The sequence below is a fragment of the Humulus lupulus genome, chromosome 5, assembly GCF_963169125.1.
Source record: "Humulus lupulus chromosome 5, drHumLupu1.1, whole genome shotgun sequence".
NCBI classification, from domain to species: domain Eukaryota; kingdom Viridiplantae; phylum Streptophyta; class Magnoliopsida; order Rosales; family Cannabaceae; genus Humulus; species Humulus lupulus.
In genome coordinates, this window is record NC_084797.1 from 73181427 (window position 1) to 73193815 (window position 12389).

General features: G+C 44.2%; 1 long non-coding RNA gene across 4 annotated transcripts; it reads left to right on the plus strand.

Annotated features, from left to right (window-relative positions):
• The first annotated feature begins 464 nt into the window (after positions 1–464).
• On the plus strand, positions 465–2600 carry LOC133777441 (uncharacterized). Of its 4 annotated transcripts, XR_009868576.1 has the most exons (4): positions 465–562; positions 1489–1982; positions 2056–2106; positions 2302–2600. It is a non-coding gene; the product is annotated as an uncharacterized LOC133777441 (long non-coding RNA). The 4 variants fall into 4 exon arrangements; XR_009868574.1 differs by having other exon boundaries at positions 1489–2106; XR_009868575.1 differs by lacking the exon at positions 2302–2600 and having other exon boundaries at positions 2056–2294.
• Positions 2601–12389: the final 9789 nt, after the last annotated feature.

Below are 12389 nucleotides of genomic sequence, written 5' to 3' on the forward strand. Positions count from 1 at the left end.
TTGTTTAGCAATATAAAATGAGGTGGTGATTTGAAGAAGAGAAGAAAAAAAAAACTAAAAGTTGAAAATAATTTTAAAAAATTTTAAAAGTGAAAATTTTCTATTTTCAAAATTTAATAAATTTTGTTTAAAATTTAAAAAAATAAAATATAAAAATAAAGTTACAAAACACTATTTTATGTTTAATTGTCAAATTTTTAATTAATTAAATAAAAAACGGTTTTTTTTAATGGTTACCAAACACCACCGAAAATTTTACAAAACGGGTCCTTAGGATTGTTCTATAACACTTTAAAAAGTAGTTTTTTTTTTTCATTTTTTAACAAAAAATCTGAAAATATAATTAAGAAACACGTTCGGTAAGTAACTTTTGCTTTTTATTTTTTTAATTTAAAAATAAAATTAAGTAAATTTTGAAAACAGAATTTTGTTGCTTTTAAATTTTTTTTAAAACACATTTTTCACTTCACTATCTCTTCTCTCGTCTTCTTCAAGCAGCACTACAACGATGATTTCTTTTTCTCTCATCCATGGCTTCCACCCTCCTCTCAGATTTCTTTAGGTAAGATTATCATCTCATTCTCTAATGTCTTTATGATCTATTTCACTCTCTCTTTCAATTTCAATCTGTAAAATTTAGCAAAAATTTAGACTCTTGTATTACGTCCCCTCTCCTTCTCTTCTTCATTCTTCTATGGATTCTTGTATTACTTCCAATTGTTTCTTATTTGAGATTTTTTTAGTTGGGATTGTTTTGTGTGCATGCTGCTCAAAAACCCTTCTCGCTTCTTGCAAAAAATTTGAGCTTTTGTGCTCCGGTATTACTGCATTGTTTGGTTTTCATGTTCACTAGTGAATTCTTTTTCTTCACAGCCTTTGTTTTCTGATCATAAGGGAACGTTAGGTAAAAAGTTGGGGAGTTGGGAATGAAAAATAATGAATTTTGATTCTGATAGATGTTTCTGTCTTTTTAATTAAAATTTAACCTCATTTTTTCTTAACAAATTGTTGATTTTTGGATTATATTTGTTTGTTTGTCTGTTTATCCTTTACAGCCATTTTGTATATTTGTTTTGAAGGGTTTGTTGCGCGAGGATATTGAGATTGTGGGTCTTATTCTCTGGTTTGTCAAATTTTTTTACTTGTATACAATGTTGTCGTAGCCTTTTACAAGTGATGTCCAAGAACTAATGTAGTGAAGTAATAATGCATCTGCAAACTTTAGAATAGAAGTGTAATTGATTGTCTTTCATTGTCATTCTATAGATTAACTCAATTTAGCTTGTGTGACTATGTTTACGGTTTCATATTTTCAAAATATTTTTTGAAATCAAAGGTAGAATTTAAAAAAGGGTAATGCATTGTTGGGAAAGGAATTATGGCTGTTATTCTGTACTTATAGTGGTGATTTATAACTATGAATAGCAAGATTAGTGTTCAAATTTGTGTACTCAGCAAGTTTATTTCTTGTACAATTCATGAAATCAGACTCCTAGAGGTTAGCTATGGAAATTGGAGAATCCACAGATGTTGATGTGTGAAAGAATGCGCTCACGCCTAATAAGGCTATTATATATCAGAAGTTTGGTAATGAGGCATTCTTTAAAGTTGAGGAAGTACAGGATCTAACCAAAATGAATGCCCGGTATTGGCTATTATACAGAGAGGTCCTTGCCTGTACCGTTGCTCATTGCAGCTTCCTGGAATTTCTGTTAGCTCTGGAACTTTTAAAAAGAAGAAGGAGCTAAGCAATCGGCCTCAGAATTCAAACACTAACTATTATAATTGAATGCAATATCTATGGTTATAGTATCAACTTACAAGTGTTTTTTTCAGTTGCAAATAAGGAAACAATTACACCATCCAAGCGAAAGACAAACCCTTGTGTAATGTTGAGTCTTCTTTAAATTATGATAAAGCCATGATTTCACAGAACCTGATTGCAAAGATAGAACAAGAGAAAATTAAAGTTGAACCTTCAGGTGTGTTTATGATTCAAGAATAATGTAAAACATTCTTAAGAAAAGTTAGCTTACATTTTGTTTATAAATTAAGGTACTAATAAGAGGCCTTCAACTTCAGGACTTAGCAGAGCTTTTGAATCAGGTAGCCAGTTCTTCTAAAAAAAATCCTTACTTCCAAGTGGTGTTGCGATCGAATCACGTGCATGGATGTGAATTGATATGTTTAAATTGTTTCTCTTATAAATATATGGTTTAGTTATAAATCCATACTAATTTGTATAGAAATTGTTTTTGAGCACTTGTAATGAGAGTTACATATTAATTCTTCTTTGTGCAGCATATTCCATTTACTTTTGGAATGCATTATTTTGAGGAAAAGACACAAACTGTGATGCTTTGGGTTGGTGAGAAATATTTGGTATGTGATAAATCAGAATATAAGTTTTCTGGGTAGACGACTCTCTTCAGCCAAGAGATGTATGCATCTTTGAGCTGATTAAGAGAAATCAATCTAGGATGAAAGTTTACATATTTAGACAATCTGGTTTGGCTCAAGAGTAGTAATTGTTGTACACTTGTGATTATGCAAATCTTAAGAATCATTTTGGGATAAACGAATTTTCCACTTATATACAGATTAGTTTAGCTAGTATTTATAAGTTGTCACCGTGTTAAATACTATTACTACCAGTCGTTTTAAGGAGTCTTATTGAAAATGACACTAGCTGCTGAAATGTCATATAACATAATTAACAACATCCTCCTCAAACTCTATATATACTTTAGCTAGTATTTATCTCTTGCGAAAAAGACACTAAACAAACTACTTTAAAAAACATAAAGGGTAAAAAGAAATAGCCATGTAGCAATAGTCATGCAATTTATTGCATATTATCCCGACAAAAGAAATGTATATATCTTTATTGGATAATTCTTCTATAGGGTTTCACTTTAGGCCCAATCGGTGGGGCTCTCAGTGTTTTCGACCCGTGAACAGTTTTCGGCGCGGTTTTTTTTAATGACCGTGTATATTGTAGCTATTTAGTGCATTCTGCAAATTTTCAGAAAATTCTGAATAGTTTATAGTAATTCAGAAAATTTTGAATAGTTTATAGCAATTCAGAAAATTTGTCGTCTATCCAAAGAACTAATTACTCCATCTTCATTTGATGTAACTCCTCTACAAATTCGATTCGATCCAAGATACTATCTATTTTTTAAGGTACAAAAATTTGAATTATTTTTTTCCCTTTCTTTTCAATATTCAGTAATGTTGACGCAGTTTTTCGGCAACAGATAATTATATGAATAAGGAGAGGGATTAGTGCTAAATGATGAACCGTAATAGATGAATGATCTCAAAGGAAGATTATAACTCGAATACTTTTTTAGGTGGTTCGGAGGTTAAAATCCTTCTAGTCCACCAGTCAATATTATTGATATATCTCTAATATTCCTTACAGGGTATTTCTTTACAAATTAGAAGCCAACCTTTTGCAACTCCCAGGGTCTCCATATTTATAGGGAGAGGACACTTGGGTGTTGGCAAAGGAGGTCATCCCGTGACCGTCTTACCCATCATGTCACTTCTGTGATGTTCATGATTAATTCTTAAAACATGACACTGAAGTGTGGTCTAATCAATAGGTAAGGGGGATAATGGGCCGTATCGCCCAAACCAGTCGTGGGGTGCCTGAACACACACGTTTATGCTGCGTGTCCGAGAATTCAGGAATGGGGCAAACACATGATGTCTGATATATGCACGTTTACATTGCGTGGTTGACTTTATAAAGGGTCGGAGGTGTTAGCTCCAACTCGTACCCCGAGCTTGATGTAGTCTCAGCTCGTGGTGTCCACAATGCTGATCCGATGCCTTAGTAATCTCACTAAACCTTTGGCTATCTCGAGCTAAAGAGGTAGAGACTTGTAACAGCAGCTCCGGGTAGGTGGCTTCCACGTGGCTGATAGAATTATGCCCTTTTCCAACTCGCTAATAACCCGTGAATTATGCCCTTTTCCAACTCGCTAATAATCAATAGGTAAGGGGGATAATGGGCCGTATCGCCCAAACCAGTCGTGGGGTGCCTGAACACACACATTTATGCTGCGTGTCCGAGAATTCAGGAATGGGGCAAACACGTGATGTCTGATATATGCACGTTTACATTGCGTGGTTGACTTTATAAAGGGTCGGAGGTGTTAGCTCCAACTCGTACCCCGAGCTTGATGTAGTCTCAGCTCGTGGTGTCCACAATGCTGATCCGATGCCTTAATAATCTCACTAAACCTTTGGCTATCTCGAGCTAAAGAGGTAGAGACTTGTAACAGCAGCTCCGGGTAGGTGGCTTCCACGTGGCTGATAGAATTATGCCCTTTTCCAACTCGCTAATAACCCGTGGATATTTAGGGCATACATTTTCCCCCCAAGCCCCTGCTTGTGGCATATGACGTCACCTGTAGCCACAGTGGGGGCTTTTAGGCTTCCTTGTGGGCTCTTCATATCCCGCCCATTACGCTGGTATCGGATACGTGGAGCATCGTGGTTGGTGACGGTTCGTCTTCCGAGAACCGCATTAAATGGCCTAGCCTATCTTCGGCCGTCATTTCGTCTTTCGAGTTGTGATCCTCGTATCCCACATCAAGACAATCGAACGGCCCTTATCCTTTGGCCTTTTACGTATATATAAGGCTGGCCACATTTCGCATGAGCCACCCTTTTATTTGAAAATTTTCTTATCTTCTTTCTTCTCAGTCTCAAAACCCTTTCTTTCTTCCGGTCACTATTCCCGATGTTCCTGAGTTTCAGACACGAGGGTTCTTTCGTGACTTCGGTACCAGCAATTCCAACAGGATTCCAACCCCGACGCTCTTTTCAGTCTTTACGCAGCGAAAAACTTCTGTAAGTCCTCCATTTGTTGTACGCTTTAAATGTTTTCCCTTTTCCTTGCTTAGGTAAACTTTCTTCTTAGTCGCATGCAGTAGGTTGTTTGTCTTTTGTTTTTCTTTGCTGGTATTTTGTGCGTAGGGTTTTATCCTAGGGGTATCGACCGTAGGAAAGAGAATGCTTAGGAGCATGACTCATAGGATACAACTCTGCGGTGATTTTCTGGGTAAAAGTTTTTTATGCCTATTTGGAACAACAAGTTTCTAGGGTGAAAAAACCGGGTAGCTTAGGGGACACGCTTCATAGGCGGTTTTGCCTTTCGAAACTTTCCTTCCAAGGAAAACTTTATCCTGACCCTCCTGACACACGGATCCTGAGCAATCAGGGACCCGTTGGGAGCACAGGCGCGTGTTCATAGAACCGCGTGGTCTCACTCGCCGCGGGCTGAGATTACCTCAGCCCGTGTAAAGGAAACCCTTCTTCGCGCTAGATTCTTTCTTATGCTTAGGTCGCCTTTTCTAAACTTTCTTCTTTGTTCGTTAGGCGACCAGATGGGACCCAAGAATAGCGCATCCAGGAAGAGTGCTGGCAGCTCGTCTTCCCAGCAAGCCAGCAAAGGGAAAGAGGTGGCAACAGACTCCCCGATTCCCCACTTTGGTCCCACCGTGGAGAAAGAGGTCGAGGTGGGGCCCGACGCCTTTTTCGAGGCCGAGAGGATTGCCTCGAAGGTCACCACCCAAGGGAAAGTTAACAAGATAATGCTTTTCCACAATATAGAGATAGGGAAGGGCGCCCTGGACGCCCGACCTCCCCTTGAGGGGAAGCGGAGCTGCGTGCCGCTCGACGAGGAGTTCGCAGCCTGGAGTGACGAAGGGCCTTTCTTCCCTTGGACCAGTATTTCGCGAACTTCTTAAATTATGTGAAGCTGGCCCCCTTCCAGCTCCCTCCTAACTCCTACCGTTTGTTAGCGGGGTTGAAGTATTTGTTCCTGAAGCAGGAATGGGAGGTCCCCACGACGGCGGACATCCTTTACTTCTTTTGCCTCAAAGCCAGCCCGGAGCAACGGGGGCAAGGTGACGGGTTCTACTACCTGACCCGTTTTCCCAATTCGGCTGCGATCATCGAGCTGCCCAGCCACCCCAATGACTTCAAGGATCAATTCTTCATGTCAAAGGGGTTTCGCAACTGCGAATACCATTACTTCAACCGTCCTCGTAAGTTCCTTCTAACTTTAGCTCGCAAGCTGGCCGCTGATTAGTCTCTTTTCATCCGTTGCTGACTTGAAAACTATCGTGCAGCTATTTTCGCGAGGACGGCTAAGTCGGTGAACCTTGGGGGTCAGTACGAAACCTTGGCGGGGCTTCCCCCAAGTGAAAAAGACTACCACCAGCTCGTGTCTGATGAGACGATGCTAGCGTGTAAGTTAATTTCCCCGGGCCAGACTCTGGCCTTGAGGAGGCCGCGGACCATCCCCGCTGCTCGTGAGATGGCGCCCATCCCCGAGGAGGAGGCCGCGAATGAGGACGAAGATGAGGAGGACGAGGTGCCCCTCGTGCGCCGAAAGCGGGCTCTAGAGGTCGCCCAGGAGGTCAATGCAGAGAGGACCCAGTCCGGGGCAGCAGCCGGCCCCTCCGATCAAGGCAACCCTTACTTATTTAGGGACTTAGACAGGGCCGCCGCAGACCTACGGCTTGCTAGGTTTAACCCCAGCCAACTCGTTCACCGCCACCAAAACGACCCAGATCGCAACATCACTCTACTCCAGTGTGTTGACCAGCTCGTGTTGCGTTATGACATGGGCTGCCCTAGGGGTACTGTAGTAGTAGATAATACCCTGGCCTTTAGGTCGGCCTTTTTTGAGGGGTACGGAACCAATCTTAGGTCGTGGCCCTCCCTTCTGGAGGGTGTAGTAGCTTCGGGTCTTAGGCAGTATGTAGAGGAGTCTAGTCCTGAGGCGGATCCGGACCCAGAGCCTCTTCTCACCCACGAAGTCATTATCTTAGACTCCCCCGTAGAAGCCCCGGGGCCGGAGGTCGTGACAATAGAATCCTCCTCTAGCTCAGAGGGTAGGACCTTTTTCAATACATACTTTAGCTTTTTTGTTATCAAAGTATTTTTACATGCATATTAATGCTTTGCTGTCTTTGTTTCAGACGAGGGGATGTCACAGCCCGGGGACAATGTTCTGCGATCTATGTTCCAGGGGGGAAACCCCTCCTCCGGGTCCTCCAGGCCCTTGGTGAAGAGGCTCTGGGTGAGCAAGAAAACTCCTCCCCCCCGGGACCAGCTCCAAGTCTCTTGCCAAGGGGAAAAACTAGGGTCCTGCTGCCATAGGGAAGGTGCCTCCACCCCCTCCTGCAGTGGAGAAGATGGCTCCACCTCCCCCGCAACCTCCTATCCCTAATCGGGAACAGAAGGTACCAACCTGGACCTTGTCAGCCCCGACTCCCGACGTGCGCGTCCCGTTCAATCCTCAGGCCTTGGAGAAAGTCCCCGAGGTCTTTAGGGGGACGGTTTACGAAACCGCGACCTACATGGTGGACCATTGTTACAACGCCACCTCAAGGGACTTGCGGGAGATCGAGATGAGGAGCCCCAAGCATGTGATGGAGTCTTCATTGGGGATGACCCTCACGGTAAGCTTGCTTTACCGCTGGTTCTTTATGTTTTTTTTTTCCTAAGGCACTTGTCTTATTATCGTTTTGTCTTGCAGGCATCTTTGGCTCTCCACTGGAGCATATCTCGGTCCAGGGCCAGGACCGACGAGATCAGGGGCGAGCACCAGGCTGCTCAGGTCGCCCTTGCGTCCGCTCAACAATAGGAACAGGATGCCAAGGTGGCCCTGGCGACTGCCCGAGAAAATGAGAGTGTCGCGCAGGCCGCTTCGGTTGCTGCGCAGACCAAGCTGGAGGCATCTCGGGCCAAGCTGCTGGAGGCCAAGGCTACCAAGGTCGCCCTAGACGCCGCGAAGGTCGAGCTCGAGGAGGCCAAGGCTGCTCTGGTGGCAGAGAGGGCAGCTTCCAGCTCCTCCATGGAGGCCATGTTGTACCACTGCTGGGCCTTCAACCAAGATGGTGACTTTTCCTTCTTGGGGCCGGACGTGTGGGGGTCCTTTTTGGAGAAGTTTAAAGCTCGCCTTCAACAAGAGGCGCCCTCCGAGACCGCGGAGACTTCCACTGCCACCGAGCAGGATGGCAAGGGGGTGACTTCATCAGAGCGGCCTGGCGGGGCTTAGGATTTTTCTCCTTTTCTTTTGTTATTTACTTTTTTTTTATTTGTAACTTTTCATTACGAGGTTTTTATCCTCGAAACAATTGGTATCCCCAAATTTATTTCAATCTATTTACATATTTTTGCCTCGACCTTACTGTTACTTCTCTTTAATGCATTTGGTGAGAACTTAGTTTCTGTTGGTGTTGTGATTGACATCTTATGCTTTTTAGGAAAAAACATCTGTTAATCAATTTGAACCAACTTCTAAGATTTAGGACCTGGTTGTATCCAGGATATTAATTTGAAAACTTAGTTCACGTCAATTCCTTATCGATATCTCGTGCTTTTTAAGAAAAACATCGATCAATCAATTTGAACTAACTTCTAAGTTTTAGGACCTGGTTGTATCCAGGATATTAATTTGAAAACTTAGTTCGCGTCAATTCTTTATCGATATCTCGTGCTTATAAGAAAAACATCGATCAATCAATTTGAACTAACTTCTAAGTTTTAGGACCTGGTTGTATCCAGGATATTAATTTGAAAACTTAGTTCGCGTCAATTCTTTATCGATATCTCGTGCTTTTTAAGAAAAACATGAATCAATCAATTTGAACTAACTTCTAAGTTTTAGGACCTGGTTATATCCAAGTTATTAATGTGAAAACTTAGTTCGCGTCAATCCTTTATCGATATCTCGTGCTTTTTAAGAAAAATATCGATCAATCAATTTGAACTAACTTCTAAGTTTTTGGACCTGGTTATATCCAGGATATATGCCCCCCAAGTAATCAGGAAAGGGTCTTTCATGGTTACTTGAGTTTACACCCAAAAACATATACAATAATGTAAAGATTAGCTGTTATTACTTAATAAACAAAAGATGGCCTATCCAATTAAGCCTTATAAAGATATTATTGAAAATATTTCTTCAACTAGATAGCGTTCCAAGTCCGTGGGACTGCTTCTCCATTAAGTCAAGCTAGCTTGTAGGATCCTTCTTTCACGACCTCGGTTATTTGGTAGGGCCCTTCCCAGTTTGGTCCCAACACTCCATCCTTGGGATCTTTACTGGCTAGGAAGACTCTATTGAGTACCAGGTCGCCAACGCTAAAGACGCGTTTCTTGACCTTTGAGTTGAAATAACGAGTGACCTTTTGTTGATAATGCGCGAGCTGCAGTTGTGAATCTTCTCGTTTTTCATCAATCAGGTCGAGGGACGCGCAGAGCAATTCGTCATTCTGGTCTTGGTCAAATGCCTGGACTCTATGCGAGGCTACCTTTACTTCGACAGGAAGGACTGCCTCACTCCCGAAAGCCAAGGAGAAAGGAGTATGACCCGTCGGCGTTCGATGTGAGGTCCGGTATGCCCATAGTACCTGGGGGAGCTGTTCTGACCAGACTCCCTTAGCTTCGCCCAGTCTTTTCTTAAGTCTTGCTTTTAGCATCTTATTGACGACCTCGACCTGCCCATTGGCTTGGGGATAGGCCACGGAGGAGAAGCTTTTAACAATGTCGTGCCTCTCACGGAAGTTGGTGAAGAGGTTGCTATCGTACTGCGTTCCATTAACTGACACGATCTTCTTTGGCAGCCCGAATCGGCAGATATTGCTCTTGACCACGAAGTCGAGGACTCTTTTTGAAGTGATCGTTGCCAGGGGCTCTGCTTCTGCCCACTTGGTGAAGTAGTCGATAGCCACCACCGCGTAACGAACTCCTCCCTTTCCAGTAGGGAGGGCACCAACCAAGTCAATCCCCCAGATCGCGAATGGCCACGGGGACGAGATCATCTTCAGCTCAACCGGGGGAGCTCGGGCAACTGTGGACAATTGCTGGCACTTGTCACATTTTTTGACGTAGGAGATCGAGTCCTTTGACAGAGTGGGCCAGTAATACCCTTGCCTTAATATCTTCAGGGCCAGGTTTTTCCCCCCAGTGTGATCTCCGTAAAAACCCTCATGCACTTCCTGTAAGATGGTCTTCGTCTCGCCTGGCAGAACACACCGTAGAAGAGGTAAAGAGTGTCCACACCGATATAATGTCCCATCTATCACTGTATACCTTGGAGCCTGGTAAAGTACCCTCCTTGCGTCATTTCGCTCCTCGGGTAACTTTCTTGCTGTGAGATACTCGAGGATGGGAGTCATCCAAGTCGGTCTGGCGTCAATCATCTCGATCTCCGCCCCGACTTCCTCTATGCTGGGCCGTTCCAAGAACTCTACCGGAACCAGCCCCAAAGTCTCCGCCTCCCCAGAGGTAGCGAGCTTCGCGAGGGCGTCCGCATTGGCATTCTGCTCCCGAGGTATCTGCTCGATTGAGCCACGCTCAAATGCGGATAGCTCGCTCTTTACCTTGCCTAAGTAAGCAGCCATCTTGGTTCCCCGTGCTTGGTATTCCCCTAATACTTGGTTTACCACGAGCTGGGAATCGCTGTAACATTGGACGGAGCTGGCCTTCAGCCCCTGGGCCACCCTTAGCCCAGCCAGTAGAGCTTCGTATTCAGCCTCGTTGTTGGACGCTTTGAATCCGAATCGCAACGCCGAGTGGAATCGATGTCCTTCCGGGGATATCAATATGATTCCAGCCCCGGAGCCGCTCTCGTTAGACGAGCCATCTACAAAGATCTTCCACGAGGCCTGGGTTAAGGAGGCCTGGACTAACTCTTCTTCAGGATCTTCTCGGAATCCTGTGCACTCTGCCACAAAATCAGCCAGGGCCTGGCTTTTTATTGCAGTTTGCGGTATGTACAATATCTCAAATTGGCTGAGTTCAATAGCCCACCTCAACAGGCGTCCCGATGCTTCAGGTTTTTGCAAAACCTGCCTTAAAGGCTGATCGGTTATGACGTGTATTGAGTGGGACTGGAAATACGGCCTGAGCTTTCGGGAGGCCGTAATGAGACAGAAAGCCATCTTTTCCATTAACGGATACCGGGATTCAGCACCGAGAAGCCTTTTGCTGATGTAATAGACTGGCTTTTGAGATCGGTCTTCTTCTTGGACTAATACGGCACTAGCTGCATCTTCCGTGACAGCTAGGTAAAGGAAAAGAGGCTTTCCTGCCGTTGGTTTGGCTAATATGGGCGGCTCGGCTAAATGTGATTTTAGGTCGAGGAAGGCACGTTCGCATTCCTCAGTCCACTCGAATTTCTTATTCCCCCAGAGCAGGTTGTAGAATGGCAGACACTTGTCAATAAACCGATTAAGGGCTGCCACCCTTCCTGTCAGACTTTGAACGTCCTTTCGTGACCGGGGTGAGGGCATCTCGAGTAGCGACCTGTTCTTATCGGGGTTTGCTTCTATTCCCCTGGTATTGACAATGAAACCCAGGAATTTTCCTGACGCGACCCCGAAAGTTCATTTTTGGGGGTTAAGCCTCATGCCGTATTCTCTCAATATCTTAAAGCATTCCTCCAGATCGGAAACATGGCTATCGGTAGTTTTTGACTTGACCAGCATGTCGTCAACATACACTTCCATATTCTTCCCGATCTGGTTGGTAAACATCCTATTTACCAACCTCTGGTATGTAGCTCCAGCGTTCTTCAGCCCGAAGGGCATGACCTTGTAACAATAAACGTTAGTTGGGGTCATGAAGCTAGTGTGTTCCTGGTCTACTGGATTCATGGTGATCTGATTATAGCCCGAGTATGCATCCATAAAAGACATGAGCTCGTGCCCCGCCATGGCGTCTACCAATTGGTCGATCCTTGGCAAGGGGAAGCAATCTTTGGGGCAAGCTTTGTTCAGATCGGAGAAGTCGATGCAGGTCCACCATTTCCCGTTGGGCTTTGGGACTAACACAGGATTGGCGACCCAGATCGGGAACTTTGCCTCACGGATAAAGCCGCACTTTAAGAGCCAGGCTACTTCCTCTTCTAGGGCCTCAGCTCGGGTTATTCCTAGGCGCCTTTGTTTCTGGGATTTTGCAGGCACGCTTTTATCCAAGTGGAGGGTGTGCATGATGACGCTCGGACTGATCCCTACCATGTCTTCATGAGACCAGGAGAACACATCTAGATTCTCCTGCAGAAACTTAATCAGCTCTGCCTTCCTTTCGCTATATAGGTTTTTCCCAAGCTTTACCACCTTCAAGGGATCTTGTGGATCGATGCTTACCTCCTCGAGCTCTTCGATGGCCTGGAGCTCGGATCTATCCTCCCCTATTCTGGGGTCGATATCATTATTTAAGATGATATTCTCCCCTTTGGCACTCTGAGGTTTTTCAATCTCAGGACTTGGCACAAGTTCCTGAGATTCCTCATTCCCGCCCTGGATGGTCATCGTTAACTTCCCGGGTTTTGATTTTCCCTTCATAGAAATGCT